Source organism: Melanerpes formicivorus, unplaced genomic scaffold (genome assembly GCF_026170545.1).
Source record: "Melanerpes formicivorus ecotype bairdi unplaced genomic scaffold, bMelFor1.0.p_v2 SCAF_6, whole genome shotgun sequence".
NCBI lineage: Eukaryota > Metazoa > Chordata > Aves > Piciformes > Picidae > Melanerpes > Melanerpes formicivorus.
The window spans coordinates 12049691-12066500 of record NW_027142358.1 but is presented as its reverse complement, the minus strand read 5'-3'; the positions used below and the strand labels follow the sequence as shown (position 1 = coordinate 12066500).

Genomic DNA, 16810 nt, shown 5'->3' with positions numbered 1-16810 from the left:
GTAACCTTCCTCTAGCTTTTCAGTTGATTTTTTTTTTTTCTTTGAAAAATTTTCTCGTCATAATACAGGGTTAAGATGAGATGAGGGACTATTTCTTTGTGGTCTCTGCCCTTGGCTGACTTGTAGCTCTGGAATTGGTACATCAGTACACTTGGGGGCATAATTAGGATCTTTGAGACCTGGCCTGCAAGTTGCTGGGTGAGTTCCCAAGGGATACTGACCCACCACAGTAGAGAATGGCCCTGCTATGGGTTGCTTTGGGCTCGACCTTGATGCTGCAGTGATCCCTTGACAGTGCCTGAATGTAACTGGTGGGTGGGGCTCACCGAAGGCAGATCACGGCAGGATGCTGCTGTCATGGGAGCAATTGTGCTGGCACCTGCAGTGAGGCCAGGCTGGCTCTTGTTTGCTATTCCCTGCACACACAGAGGGAGCCTTGTGCACTAAGTGACATCAAGGCTCATTATTTTCATCAGATGCCACATTTGTAACCTGTTACTGAGTAAATTGTGATAAAATAGACTGGAGCAGCCCAGACACCGACTCTGTTCTGGGATGGCTGCAGCAGGCAGGTACAACACCATAAAGGAGCAGGGAGCTGTCATGGATAGTAGAGGGCCTGGGCCAGAAGATGCTTATGACACATCTGTTTGGCAAACATTGTGCATGGGATGAGGGTGAGCTGCATCTTTCCAATGGCCCCAGGAGGTAGGTAATTGACCTCTTTCCCTCTCTGTTTTGTTTTTGGGGAAACTGAGATACAGGGAGAGAGAAGTGACTCGTTCAGTGTCACATCTGCTTTTACAGCTTCATCTCCTAGTTCTGTACCCTGTGCTTGGAGCCATGAACAGCTCCCTCACAAGTTAGAATCCAAATGGCAGAGTGAACAGCAGTGGACCTGCAGTTTCCACATTTTCTTTCACCCATGTTACAGTGCAGATGACGTGTGTGACTTGCAGTGGCAGTTGAGAGCACAGAGGAAAAACCAAGCTTGTTGCTGGGGATTAAGTGTTTGTTTTTAAAGGTTCTCAAAGTCTGACTTGGTGCCATGGTTTAGTTGTCATGAGGTCTTGGGTGACAGGTTGGACTTGATGATCTTTGAGGTCTTTTCCAACCTTATTGATTCTATGATTCTGATATTTATAACTGCATTTATAACTACATTTGTTTCTGCACTAGGCGGTAGTAATTCTGTTTTAGTTGCTTTGTGCTTCTCTCCCAAGCCTCTCTCTGCCCCACAGATACAAATATGTTTGCCCTACAACATCCTGTGAAATGCAAATGACACCTTTAATGGAGATCAGATCTTCCAGTGCTGTGCATATACGTAACTGAACCGCACCCCATAGCACACTTTATTTGGCAGACAAATGCGTTTTTACAGGATTAATAGATGTGAACAGCAAATACAAAGATATTTCACATGTCAACAGTGTATGTTACCTGTGGTAGTGTAGTGGAGGTGGGTATAATGATGGTTGTATATACAAAGTTTATTAGAAATTTGAATACATAAAAAACTGTGCTGTCATCCAGAATAAGAAGAGTGTTTTAGAAGTGCTAGAAAATTGACTAAACAGAATTAAGCTGTTTTAAGAGCAGTGTTAACTATTTCACTTGGGGGGGGGGGGGGGGGGGGGAGGAGGAGGAGAAGTGCAAGCACTTTTGTGATGTTTAAACCTTTGTTGTGTTCTGAAATAGGAGAAAATGTTGAAGTGGAAACATTCATAATAGAAGTACAAACATTTACCAGAAAATAAGCTGGTAATATTAACTTGAGATTTTTAGTTTAAAAATTCCTCTGACAGTGAAATTACAAAATACTTTAGTGATATGAAAGGTCTGTTGTGGGGAGGAGGGGGTGCATGAGCATTTTTAAGAACTACTGCTACATGCATCTGGACTCTGGTTACCAGGTGGCTAACTCTTTACTGCAGCCTTTCTGCAACATTTACTGCTCCTTTATAAATATAATAATAGGAGGTGTGCTCTACTCTCTGCCCCAAAGGTCTTACAATTTAAATTGGCAGTTCAGAAGAAATATCTGCCTATTTCAGGAACTGGAGCATAGCAAGATCAGTGATTTGCTCAAGGTGACATGGAAAATATATAAAAAAAGCACCAACTCATTCCACTGTCTGGATAAAATCCATCCTCCAAGTTACCCCTCATTTTGGGAGCACTCCATGACTTCCAAGCTGGCCTACTTTACTGCCCCAATGACTTGAGGTGGGTAAGATGGCAAGTGGCTGGGGACAGGAGTGGCTGGGCAGCTCTGCTTCAGCTGTCACCGTTCTTTGCTGACAGTTGCTGTAATCCATGGTGCCTGTTTTATGGTGCTAATTAATCTCTTTTAATTAGTTAAATCCTTCTACCTCATATTCCACCCCTTCCTTTCCCCTTTGCCTTTCTTCACCTTCCACGGCTGAAACCTGCAGTCCTCCTTGAGCAGGGGCTGATAAAATCTCCAGCCTTTAAACATCTCTCTCTGCGTACTCGTCTGTGGCAGTGCTGGTGGCTCCATCTGCTTTTCTCCTTTGGTGCAGTGGCAGCTTAATCTTCATGGCCTGTTATCTTCAAAGCACACTTGATTTCTCAAAAGAAAAACAGCTAAGCATTTTAGCACCCGCTGCTTTCCTTCATAGGCTGCTACATGTCATTGCTGTTTAATCACGGCCTGAGTTTGCAAACACTGTGCATGTAATGGTACTCCTTAGAATAGACTTATGGGCTCGATTGGGACAACACATTCAGATAATATTGCTTGCCAGCATCTTTTTCACTCCAGGACTGTTTATCTTCTTTAATTCCATCCCTTAACTCCTACTCATAACCTTCTCCCTCTTCTCAGGGTACAGAGTCTAATTCTTGACCTTGTGCTATGAAACTTGTCATTCCATGATGGGTAAATTGAGGAGTAGAAAAGAGGCTTGGGAATTACAAGACCAAATGTATCCAATCTGTCCATCCCCACTCCAAGTTATCACTTCTGGTATTCCTAAAAAAGCAAGAACCTGCTGCACAAGCAATGTACACACAACAAAAATACTGTCCTGGTCCTGAAGGGCATTCAGTTCTTGGGACAAAGAGCTCATTTCTGGATTTGCAGACACTTGTCACTGCTTGGCTGAAAGGTGACAGAAAATTATAGGGAGCAAAGCCTTCAGCATTACAAGGGGAATTTTCTGTGGCTTCAACTACTGATAACAGCACATTTTTTCTATTTGAAAACTCTGCTAGATATGTTGTTCTCTTTGTTATGGTTTTTCTCTGCAGTTTCTTGCCTTCTCTCAATATCTAAGTTTACAGTGCCTTTCCTCCAGCTCTAGTGGCTGATTTACATACAAAATGTTGATCAGCTGTGGGAAGAACAGTCTAGTGGATCAAATACTAAGTGACATTAAGTGGCATCTAAATGACATTACTTCGATTCTGTACTGAGCTATGTGTTTCAGTGTGACCATGCACACAGTAATTAATTCCTATGCTTCCCAGCTGTAAAATGGGCAATAGAGTTCCTGGGAAGTTCTGTGTTAGTCTGAAGCCAAAGTGAGCTGAGAAACTGCAGTGGTGAGATCCATTCAAACATGTCCTTAGAATGCTGCTAGAAATGTAATTACTGTGAGTGGGAGGAACTGTATTGTGTCTTGTTTATATGACAGAGTTATACTTTTACATGACACAAGAACTGCATAGAGACCCTCCAGTTATTTTAATTTATGCTTTTGTATGTTCATCCCTATCTCTTTGGGTCAGAACATACACACAGTCTGGTGGAAAGTACAACTGCAGGCTGGCTCCTTAGCACAGTGAAGATCCAGGCATTTAAATCAATATAGGGAGATATATTGACATCAGAAAACCTTTCATGGCTTATATAGTAGTTTATAGTTTAGTCAGAGAGGGAGGGACAAAAGCATGCTTTAAAGAATAGTCATAGGAAAGTGACTGTTACCAAAAGAAAAGAGAAGGCAAAACCTCATAACCCTCTGTCTTGCTGAATTCTTCTCACATTTGCTCTGATTATCACTTTCCTCATGATTATACATAAATACATAATTAATTTGTTAAAATCAACATTAATAAACTAATTTTTAATGTATGTTCTTGAACAGAGTCAAGTCATTGGTACGATATCAAGTCATTGTTACAGGAGGAACTATAAACCTGTTATCAAAAGGCCTTGTAGCCTTAAAGGAACTCAGATTCTTTTCCTGGTTGGGCTGATAATGATCCTGGTCAGGTCAGCCCTGACAGGCTGAATAAAGTCTAACACAAGATGCAGAATTACCTGAAAAATGAAGGGAGCAACAAGGAATCCACAGAGGCTTAGTAAAAGCTTTTGTTGTCATCTTCTTTCGTGGCTGCATACAGAAGGTCTGTACCAGCTTTGCTTCTCTCCCAACTCAAAAACAGAGTCCAAATGTCCCTTGCAGAGATCTTTGCCTCTGGATTGGATACAATTTCATCCAAGCAGTGGTGTGGGTGTACTGACCTTTTCTCCCCAAAAGGCAATCTTATGCATCCTTGAAAGGAGACCTGTGGAGCAGTGTGTGCTCTCATGTCCCACAGTGCTTCTCAAGTGGTAAATGATGAGAGAGGCTGGGGACTGAGAGCACTGTGGGGTCTTCACTGACACCAAACACATCACTAAGCTGCCAATACAATTAGAGCTAGAAAAGCTGCTGGCCTAGGATCAGATGTCGAGGGGAAGTGGCAGAAGGTGAGAAGTGCCAGGAACACTGCTTCCCATCTGGCTCCGGAAACAGTTTAAGCCTGTATCCGTCTGCACTCGGATCAAAGTCTCCCTGAATTATTCAGATACTCTTTGAAAACTCTCATGATGCAGAAAGTGAAGGCAGATTGGCTTTACCTGCTGGAAAATAAGCATGCTTTGTAAGCTCCAGGGCCAAACTGAGGTTCCTCTGGACACACTGACAGTGGCTCCTGCCACTTTTATTGCAGGAATTCTCTCTTCTTGATATGGAACTTCAGTCCTTATGGACTTCAGTCGGTACTTTGCATCTATCTGGGCCCATCTTTGCACTGATATATTGATCCTTCCTCAGTGTTTTGGCCATGTGGAAACAGGTGCATTTAAGAACTGGCAAACCCACCTGTATGGTGCTATGTGGCTCCAGCTGTGTCAGTGAGAACACTCAGTTCAGCTCCAAGGAATCAAAGAAGATAGCACAAACCTGAAATTTCCAGGAGGATGAGGGCAGTGTGTGCTCTCTTGTGCCATGATGCTGCAACCACTCTGTTGAAGTGATGGGGCTCCATCACTGACACAGCTCACAGCAGACAGTGCCACACAGCAGCTTAAAAGAAAAAAAATTGGCCTGGGAAGGGTAAATGAGGCAGGGTCTGAGCTCTCTGCTGCCTTTTAATCTACCATTAGATTTCTCTTTGGGGGAGTGAGTCCAGCAATCCCTATGTTAGAAGACCAGTTTTAGTATCATGGGCAGATGCAGCTGTCTTCCAAGAAACAATTTCCTGACGACTTTGTACCACTTTCTGCATATTAAGCCCTCTGCATATCCAAGGCTGGGATGACTCAGTACAGTGTTATCAACTGTGATGTCTTTGTAATGTTTTAGTTGTGTGTTTTCTTTAAAGTCCTAGTCCTGGGAGACAAAATATTATGTTAAAAAGTAACTTGAATTTTTAGAGCAGCCATTTACTAGCCATGTGGCTGAGAAGGTGAGAGGATTAAAAAGAAGGAAACTCTCAATCATCCCAAACATTTTTTTGCTTCTGAGATTTTAAGGCAGTTTTCTAAGTTGTTGAACACTTGCAGCTAGCAGCCCCCATTGCTAGAAAGTTCATCAATGAAATCCTACTTTTCATTCTCGGCTGTTAACAGCCTACAGCTTAACAGTTAGGCAGTTCTTACAAGAAAAAAGTACCACCAACTGTAGTGCTTATGGTAGTCCACACTGATCTCCTAGAATCACATGACTTTTTCCCTGCTTGTCAGTACTAGTTGTGTTGCAAGGCCTGTGACCTTGATATGTGTAACTCTGGATGATGGTGGTCTGAGCCCCCTCCCAGGCCTCATAAATAATTATCAACTGCATCAGAAAATATGTCCCCAGTAGACAGTGGTTTGACAGTTTCAGCACAAGGAACTGATGACCTGTTGCATTCTAGCTTAGGCCAGTAAGTTGCCACACACTGCCAGGAGAGGAGGCTTTGAGAAAAACACGTGCTTTGGAGAGGAGGTGATTATATGGAATGATGTCCACGGTGGAGGTGCCGTGCAGGGAACTGCTAACTGAGGTCTTCAGCCTGCAGGGTGATCTGCTTGAGGACAGAGTATTGAACAAACTTGTAACAGCAGACTACAGGGTTGTGCTGTAATGGGGATAAGCAAATGGAAGCCCAAAATATCCTTTCATTCCACTTCTTTCCATTTCTCTTTATTGCCTGTCTTTTTGGACAGTAAAGGAAATCTGACCAAAGACAGAAGTAAATTTTCTGATCTGATTGCTGTTAGGTCCCCCACTATTGGAATGATTTTATATCTGATTTCTCCTGTCATGCTTGCTCTGTGATGGGGTAGTTTATTTCTGGCACAGAGTAGGAACAGTTGAAAATATGTCTTGAGTATCTGTTGTTTTGGTTACTTGTAGTATCACCACAACATCTGAGTGAGCTCAGCATTGCTTGTAGTTTTAATGTATTCATGGTTCCTCTTACAAAGAAGTTATAATCTAGTGAAAATGGTGTTAATTGGATGTTCCATTCTGAATATTAGTTGTAACTTGACAGAATTAGCTTGTTATATGATTCCCATTCTGAATATCTTAAGTAGGAGGGTTTTAAAGGCCAGCAAATGGTCCATGGTAGGCTGAACATGAGCCTGCAGTGTGCCCAGGTGGCCAAGAGGGCCAATGGCATCCTGGCCTGTATCAGGAACAGTGTGGCCAGCAGGAGCAGGGAAGTCATTCTGCCTCTGTACACTACACTGGTTAGGCCACACCTTGAGTACTGTGTCCAGTTCTGGGCCCCTCAGTTTAGGAAGGATGTTGACTTGCTGGAACGTGTCCAGAGAAGGGCAACAAAGTTGGTTAGAGGTTTGGAACACAAGCCCTGTGAGGAGAGGCTGAGGGAGCTGGGCTTGCTTAGCCTGGATAAGAGGAGGCTCAGGGGAGACCTTATTGCTCTTTGCAACTACCTTAAGGGAGGTTGTAGCCAGGTGGATGTTGGTCTCTTCTCCCAAGCAACCAGCACCAGAACAAGAGGGCACAGTCTCAGGCTGTGCCAGGGGAGGTTTAGGTTGGAGGTTAGGAAGAAGTTCTATACAGAGAGAGTGATTGCCCATTGGAATGGGCTGCCCAGGGAGGTGGTGGAGTCACCATCATTGGAGGTGTTCAGGAGGAGACTTGACAGGGTGCTTGGTTGCATGGTTTAGTTGATTAGGTGGTGTTGGATGATAGGCTGGACGCGGTGATCTTGAAGGTCTCTTCCAACCTGGTTTATTCTATTCTATTCAAGTTACAATTATGTACCTAAGCTTCACTTCTTAAATTCATTGTTTTCCCCATCACTTTTCAGATGACACACAGGAATGAAATAAATGTAACTAGCAGGGGTCTCTGGAGTTATTTCATCTTTTTTTTTCCCCATCATTTTTTTAATCATTGCAAAAAGTGCAGTGGTTACTATTTCTGCTTGTGTGCTAATACTCACATTGCAGGCAGTTACCTAAGCCACTGGTAAAAAGATTACTGCAGCCTGTACATACTGCAGCCTGTACATCCTGCAGATCAGCTAAAATAATCTTTGCCCCTGTACATTACTCATTAGCTGAAATAAAAGATTCTCTTCCTCTCCTCATATGAAACAAAGGAACAGAGAACATTTTTCATCTAAATTTCCCTGTGAAATATTGGTTGCTAGCAAGAAATGAATGCTAAAAAATGCACTTGAAGTCTGATCAGGAAACAGTACTGAAGTTGATATTGGAAGGGATTTGCAAGTATCCCATGTGACTTAAATAGTCCTTTGTCAACTGAGTTTCCTCATCAGGCTATATCTTCCATAACACACTAAGATTTATCCACTACTGGGTAAGTACTGAGAGAGTGGAGCCATAAGGAGAGATATAGATATATGGATAAGGACATAAGTACAGATTGTCATTGGATCAGATGTTCACTTCCTGGCTTTTGCTGCTCAAGATATGCTCTTTGAGATACTGTTTGGTTTTGAGGATAGAATAGAATAGAATAGACCAGACCAGGTTGGAAGAGACCTTCAAGATCACCGCGTCCAACCCATCAACTAATCCAACCCACCTAAACAACTAACCCATGGCACCAAGCACCCCATCAAGTCTCCTTCTGAACACCTCCAATGATGGCGACTCCACCACCTCCCCGGGCAGCCCATTCCAATGGGCAATCACTCTCTCTGTATAGAACTTCTTCCTAACATCCAACCTAAACCTCCCCTGGCACAGCCTGAGAGCTCCCTCTGTCTTCTGGAAAACATCTTATATTTTTTTAAGGAAACTGGTACAATTATTCCAGTTTGTCACCTGGCTTGTGGTGTTATAAGGTGGTTGTGGAGCTGTGATCTTGGAAGGTTGCTTCTGGGATAGGGAAGGAAACAAGGCAGCAGTCTAGGACATCTCTCCAAGGTGTCTTCCAAGCTTTGGAAGGATCTGACTGGTAGCTCCAAATCAGGAAGATATGTTTTGTAGTTTATGGTGTTAAATTCAATCTAATGTGCCATCTGATGTACTAGTTTTGTTGTTACCACTGTATATCATGATAGGCAGGGCAAGGATTTCTTGCCCTTTTGAAATGGCCCATGGTGGTGTCAGAAGAGGTAAAGGCAACAGCTTTTTACCAAGATAAAACTTCAGTGATTCACCAGCTCAGACTTCTGCTGTAGTTTGTGTGCATCTATTATGGTGATAAGCATGATGAGACCGGTGTGTATTTAGAGAGATATCTGCAGAAGGAATGCACTTAAGCCCCATATGTGAACACTTCCAGATGTTGGGAAAATCCAGACCAGGAACCCAAAACTTTGAAGGGTAGCTCTGGGTCTCCAAACATCAGTGTAAACAATGAACGGACTGGAAGTGTTCCAACACTTCAGTTCTTTGCTGGACACCAGTAATCATGTGCAGATGAGAAGATGTTTCTTCTTCAATCAGCAGAGTTGCTAGTGGGAGGCCTAAGCTCTGCAGCACCAGTGTACTATCACTACTCTCAGGATTTCTTTGTGGTTTTCAGCTTTCATATGGAGGATGGGGTTTCACAGAATCACAGAAACATTCAGGTTGTAAGAGACACTCAGGATCACCAAGTCCAACCAATAACCCTACTCTACAAGGTTCACCCCTAAACCATATCAAGCACCACATCCAAATGACCCTTAAACACTTCCAGAGTTGGTGACTCAACCACTTCTCTGAGCAACCAATTCCAGTGCCTGACCACTCTTCCTGTGAAAAAAAATTTCCTAATGTCCAGTCTAAACCTACCCAGTCGCAGCTTGAGGCCCTTCCCTCTTGTTCTGTTGCTAATTAACTGAGAGACCAGCACCAGCCTCTATACAGTGGCCTTTCAGCTAGTTGTAGACAGCAATGAGGTCTCCCCTCAGCCTTCTCTTTTTAAAACTAAACAGCCCCAGCTCCTTCAGTTGCTCTTCATAAGATTTATTCCCCAGGCCCTTCGCCAGCTTCATTGCCCTCCTCTGCACTCACTCCAGCACCTCACCTCCACATCCCTCTTGTACTGTGGTGCCCAAAACCAGACACAATACTCAAGGTGTGGCTTCACGAGAGCTGAGTACAAGGGGACAATCACCTCCCTACTCCTGCTGGACACAGCATTTCTAAAGCAGGCCAGGTTGCCATTGGCTTGCTTGGCCACCTGGGCACACCGCTTGGTCATATTCAGTTGCTTGTAGATTAGAACCCCCAGGTCCCTTTCTGCCAGACAGCTTTTCAGCCACACTGCCCCATGCTTCTAGCATTGCTTGGGGTTGCTGTGACCCAAGTGCAGGACCTGGCATTTGGCCTTGTTGAAGCTCACCCCGTTAACATTGGCCCATTGATCCAATCTATCCAAGTCCCTATGTAGAGCCTAACTACCCTCATGCAGATCAACACTCCCACCTAACTTGGTGTCATTTGCAAACTTACTGATGACACACTCTGTCATCATCAAGGTCATCAATAAAGATGTTAAACAGAAGTTGTCCCAACACTGAGTCCTGATGAACACCACTTGTGACCAGCTGCCAGCTGGATGTAACTCCATTGGCCACCACTCTTTGGGCCCTTTCACCCAGCCAGTGCTTTATCCAGTGTGTGCTCATCCAAGTCACAAGCAGCCAGTTTGTCCATGAGAATTCTGTGGGAAATGGTGTCAAAGGCTTTTTGAATGTCTAGGTAGACAATATCCATAGCCTTTCCCTCATCCAATAGTCAGGTCATCCTGTCACAGATGGAGATCAGGTTGGTCATGCAGGATCTGCCCCTCGTAAACCCACACTGACGCCATGATATCACTCATGCTGGCCTTACTCCTGATTCTTACCCATAAAGACTCAACCCTATCATCACCTTCATTAATTTGCATGGTTTCATATGTTTTCCTGACACAGAGGGCCACTCTACCACCTCTTTTTCCTTGCCTATCCCTTCTGAAAAGTTTGATTCTGTTGAACCAGATGGAGAATACATCCCATACACAGGATGCATCCTGTTGTTTTCCTACAAGGCAAGAGAATGTGAAGCAGCCTATGCATCACTTGTAAATCTCCCTCACATGGTAGAGACATATTTCTGTCTCTTTTTTAAAGGTGGAGATACATCTCAGGGTCTGGCTTGACATTTCCTGTGAGGGAAGCAATTGTTTTCAAATCTTAAAGTCACAGCAGGGTGAAGAGGGGAAGTAGAGTAGTGGAGCACTAGAGTGGGTTGCTTTAGGGAGGTTGTGTAACCTTTTGTGTTGTTCTTAAAAGCAGTCTGGACAAAAAAGTTTAGAAATACTTTTATGGTGGTTGGTCCAGCCTTAGTAGAGGCATGGTCTTGACAATCCCCTAATGTCACCTCCAGTGTTATCTTCTGTGATTCTGTAAGAGGATAGATTGTTCTTATTGTTAATAATAATAATGATAATTCCTGTTGCAACTGTTTGAGGACCACTTCTTGGAGATCAGAATCTGGCATTACCTGATGCTGTACTTGCATGCTAGAGAAAGATGGCCCTGCCCTCAGAGGGCTTACAAATATGAGTCAAGAAGCACCAGCTAGTATGGACAGCTGAGGGAATACAATGAGGAGCAATGAGATGCTATTGATCAGCAGGATAGGCAGTACTCATAATACATCAGCAGCCTAACTGCTGTCAGATTTTTGCAGGCATCATGGCTAAAGAGAATCTGAAGGAGGATAATGAGGAAGCTTTGTAAATGAAATCTCCAGGCTCCCACCACCTCTGCTCCAGAGCTGGGCAGCAGCAGGATAATGGTTTACCTTCTGCTTCTGACTATTCTTGTGTCCCTGCCCACCACTGCCCACTCTCACCGAGGGCACAGGTGGTGTTCCTGCAAACTTGCTTCTAGTCTGTATTGTGGCAGGATGGCAGGAGACAGAGTCAGGATAGGGCCTGGCCCTCTATCCCACATGCTGTGGGATCTCTTTCAGTGACAAGAAGTAAAGTTGATGAGTCTGTATCAAGACAGTGAAGTGACCCCTGTTGATGCTCCACATAATTAATAAATAAAGCACTGGGGGAGTTTTTGCCATGCTGGCTGCTATGACAGGGCTGTCTACGGTGCACTTAAGCATTAAATGACCAATTTCTGTCAGACTAACTTCCCAAGCTTCTCTCTCTCTCTCTCTCACTCACAAAGCTAGCTTCCTCGCTCCCTGCACTTGGAGTTTTTCAGCAACTGATGGCTCCTGGTTCATTTCTGTGGAATTAATTGGTCCCTGAATGAATTCTGTTGACAGGGCAATTTATCATGTGTTTGGGTTGACAGTGTTGGATACCGGTAAAGGGGGGGAGTCGTGTGTGAGCAGGATGAGGGGAGATGGACAGGGTGGGGGTGGGTGGGAGGATGAAGAAGAGGAGGAGTAGGAGAAAGGCGAGGTGGAGGAGGAGACTGCTTTAAAAAATAAAATGAGAGGAAAAATTCTCTTCCTCTTTGGCTCACTCCAGTCCAACTCAGTGTGATGGATGATGCAGAAGAGTAATAGGGAGAAGCAGCAAGGAGGAGTGGACTGCCATTTACCTCATGACAGAAGTCAGGATGCTGCTTTTCCAGTTTGCACCATGGCTTGGGAAAAAAACCCCAACCAAACAAAACCACACACACACACAAAACCCAAAAACCCAAACCAGCAAACCCACCCAAGAATAAAATCTAATAGTTGTGCAGTGTCTCTGGGGTTCATCCAGAAGTTACCATATTCAATGCCTTCATCTCTACTTCTCCCTCATATCAAAGTGAGTGGGAAGCTAGGGAAAATCTGATTAAATCTTAAAATGCTGATACATACCCAAATACCATTTCAGTAGGTACTGAGTGGGGTCCAGCATCTTGCAATGCATTGTTATCTGCCATTGTGTCTACTAGTCAAGGACATCCAAGAATGAATCACATCTTGCAAACCAACATCACCGATTTGGATTCCCAGTTTCCCTTTGGTATGGGTTGGAAAGAAAGCCTTGTCCCATATTGCCTTTGACAGCTTCAAATCCCATCATTTCACATTGTCCAAGATAGAGACAATGGGAAACTTCCCAATGTAATTAAAATTGCATTACAATTGTATTTTCATTAAAATGTTGTGACTCAGACTTATGGATTCACTTTCTAGTCAGCACAATCTAGATGACCACTTTTGTCCCTCTGACTCCACAGCTTCTGAATATAGATGTGTGCATATGTGTGTGCTATGACGTGGAAAATGTTAAAACCAACCAAAGCCAGAAGGAAATTCAATGTGGGTGAAACAAAGTATTTTAATAGTTAAAATTATGTCTTTCCTAGGAATCTTTGAGTGACCTAAAGAGGTGTACTTAAGACTCGATCAGAAGGAGATATGTCTGTGAAATGTTGGTTGTATGCAAGTGCAGAGGATAACGCTCCATTAGTGTCATCTTCACCTCTGTCTCCTGCCCCCCTACCTTTCACTGAGAGTAGGATGTTCCAAAATAATCAGTGCTGAGATGAGTGGATTCCCAGTAGCTTTCCTGCTGATCTCACTGGGACCAGCCTTAAATCACAGCTCAGCATTTCTGAAATTGACATCTTGAGCCTTTAGTTGCAGGTTAGTGGGACCTGCCTTTGTTTCTTGGGGCGCTGTGGCTGAGTTTACTGACATTCAGTCATCATCTTTGTCTTGGCACCAAAGGTTTCATCAATCCATCTGACAAAACAAGTATCTGTCTGGAGACGGAGCTGAATCTGAGTGGCACGCCCCAAAGTGGAGTTCATAAAACACAAGTCATGTAGTGGTAGATGGTCTTTCTCTTATTTTGTTCAGTCAGATATAGTGCAGATGCAAATATAACTGTCATCTGCATTTGTGGTGCTAAGGGAATGGATGTGATTTAGTTGTAGTAGCTTAGCAGTAGTGGTGGGATTGTGAGTTCTAAGTGAGCAGTTGGACTCGATGGTCTCAAAGGTCTCTTGCAAACTTAACAGTTCTATAATTCTATATGATAAAAATGCTTCAACTGAGCTTTAAGGAAAATGACTGTTTATGGTTGCCTTTGTATTGCTTTTACCTTGGATTGGGTCAAACCTGCATCCTACCTGAGAACATCTTCTCTAAAGTGCTAAAATGGAGCAGGTAGGTGGGGAAATGTAAGAAGCAGGGAGCTGCACGTTTGAACTGCAGAGGATTTAAGAGAGACTTTTTTGTAGAGCCTCCAAGTTTCCTGCCAATTAGAAAGCCAGTAAAAATTGCTGCACTAAGAGCACTTGTACAGGGGAAGACAGCCATGTAAAGACTTACTGTGTAGAGGGAGGGTTTATTTTTGAACACTTTAAATTTCCTTCTCTTGGTATGATCACTCCAAGGAAAAGCTGCTGTTTAAGAACTACTGTTGTTGTAGTTCAAGAATCGACATGCACAAACTGACAATGGGGACAATGGTAACTGAGCAATGATTTTTCTGCAGAGGTCATGCAAAAACAAGCAAAGCTTTATCAGAAAACTTTGAATTTGTATACAGTGCTTGGGAAGGACCATGGGAATTGAGGGTATCTATGAAGGAAGAAATTGGTTGGTTGCAATCCCATGAAACAAATATTGTTGATTGCTAATCAGAAGGTCCTCCTATAGGAGTTGACTGTCTTCTATAACGAGTGCCTCCACACAGAGATGTGAAGCCTAAATGCATGTTAGTTATAAAGTTGGTTGGGTGTTTTTTTCTTGTTGTTTGGTTGTGGGTTTTTTTTGTGGTTCTTTTTTTTAAACAAGATCACTAGCATTGCAGTTTATAAATACGAACCAAAATGAAGAACATATAGATCGGTAGCAAAGGCAATCATGATCTGACAAATCCCAGCAGCTCTAAGTTGGTAGTAGGTAAATTCAACCAGAAATAGTGTATGTATTTCCAACAGTGCAGGTAATCACCTGTCAAAATATTTTAGCTTGGGTTCACTGTGTTTTCCAGCACTAGAACCTTTATACTTGGTAGCAAATGTTCCTCAGAAGCAGATTTTGCCTAGCTTAACCCCAGCTATTGGACCTGCAGCTGCAATTAATTCAAAGCAGCCCTATGGGTATTTTGTATCAGAGGGCAGACAAGATGATCACAGTGCAGGAGTCTCCTCTGGGGTAGCTCTGGCAATGAACTTGAAAACAGCTATCCAAAAAGTCAGTGTTTGATTCCAGTTTCACTTGCACACTGTTTACGTGAGTGTAGCTCTTTAGATTTCAGACTTATGATTGACAGTAGTGGGTAGAGAAGGCAATGTTTATGAAGAGAAGAATGTTTATGAAAGGGCACTACTGAGCCAGTCAGTGAACAAGATATAGGACACATCAATGGAGTAAAGGGGTGTATTTTCACTGATGTCATTGACCCTTTGGGACAGAAACACAAACATTTTTATTTTTAAAAAATCCCTAAAAATTGGAAGGCGAGAGTAAACTCTGAAACAATAGGAACCTTTCTGCATTGTGAGATGGGAATGTAAAACCTCCTGTGGTTGAAAAGGCAATGATTCAAAACTGAGGTCTGCATAAAATAATGGAGACAAAATGGTCCAAAATAAGCTCCAGGAAGATTGCATTGAGAACTAACCAGGATACAACAGTTAGCTACCTAAGATGGCAAGATAGACTGCTTAAAAAAGATTCAATATGCAGCTCTTGCAGCAGTGGCTATGATCAGAAATGCAAAATCTGTGGATTTAGGACTCGTTAGACAGGACAAGGTTCATGTTTTGTCTGGTCTACCATCTCTAGCGGGAGTCTCAACAGATTCTTAAGAGGAAGGCAGAAGAGAAGTGCAATGGGCAGACAGAGGAAGCATCTGCAGTTTGTTGGGCGCTCAAGTAATCTGTGGATTGCCTTAATCTCAGAAATGTTCATGTCATTCCAGAATGCTTGTTGAATGCTCATAACTTATTTTTTTAATCTATAAACCTGCCCAGTCTTTTCTGGAATCTTAGTAACTTCCTGTGATTACAAATACAGTTGGTCAGAAAACAAACTGTTGGGGAAAAATCTTGATCAGCTTTTAGTTTGCTGCTTTGTGATCTAATCAAATGTCATGTTTTCCTTATATTCTTGTGACTTGCAGGGTCTGATTCTGCTAAAGAAGCCTCTGCTTGCCTTTTGGTTTGGGTACCATTTGATGAATTCCAATTAAGACTCTTCCTGACACCAGGGGATGCAGAGGTCAAAGAGTGCCCCGAGCAGCACAGCAACAGTCCACATGGAGCACAGATAAAGGTAAGAAAATGGCACAATGGTAAAACAGAACAGAAAATTCTGGAGATATGGAGAGGTATTGATTTTGGAAGGATATTTGAGTGAATCTTTCAGATGATATTTCTGCCTGGAGCTCAGAAGAACTTGATAAAGATTCTTGTATACTTGGTGGAGAAAATAACAGTGATGATAATGCTTTGCCTCCTTACATGGTGATTAATTTGGAATGGAAGTTTACAGAAAATTGTAGATGAGTTTTTGCAGTCATGTGAGACCTGTAAGGAAGAATTATTGCAGTCAGTTGAAGATAAGAGATCCCTGAGTGCTTTCTGTGTGCTCATTTTTCCAGCTGAAGCTGTGGGGAATCTGTTGCTGTTAAAGATTCTAGCAGTGGTGTTTTAGAACGCAACACAACTCCAAGGCCTGATTTTAGGAGAGAAGCAGGAGACTTCCATATATTGCTAGGGATGGCACTCATCTGTGTAACAATTTGTCTTTAAAAAACTCTATCTAAAAGGAAATTCAGGAGACTATCCTCCCAGCCAGGTGGATAGTCGGTCATGAGCAGAACTGACAGATTCTCCCTGACATTTGTAGAGTCAAACTCTATCTTTAGGACAGCACAAGTAACTTGTCATACCACTATTGTAGCATTAACTGAGCTAGATAGGAGCTCTCCAATGAGTCTGAGGGACTTACTCAATGTAGAAAAAGGTCCATCTGGCTGTAGGACTCAGAAAAGGTGGAGATCAAGGTAAAATCCCACAGCTCGAGTTGAGGACTATAACTGAGAGATGGGGGCAGGGGATATAATATAATAGAGATAGATGGCAGAAACAATAGTTGTTATTGTTTCAGCCCTGCTAACAGAAACTAGAATGC

At 43.0% G+C, this 16810-nt stretch overlaps 1 long non-coding RNA gene across 1 annotated transcript in view; it reads left to right on the top strand.

The window, feature by feature from the left end:
* The window catches only part of LOC137441844 (uncharacterized), a 98703-nt gene extending 82780 nt beyond the window's left edge, over positions 1-15923 (top strand). Inside the window, exon 3 of the long non-coding RNA XR_010987499.1 lies at positions 15798-15923. This is a non-coding gene — a long non-coding RNA (uncharacterized lncRNA). The remainder of the gene's footprint in view (positions 1-15797) is intronic.
* The last annotated feature ends 887 nt before the right edge of the window (positions 15924-16810 follow it).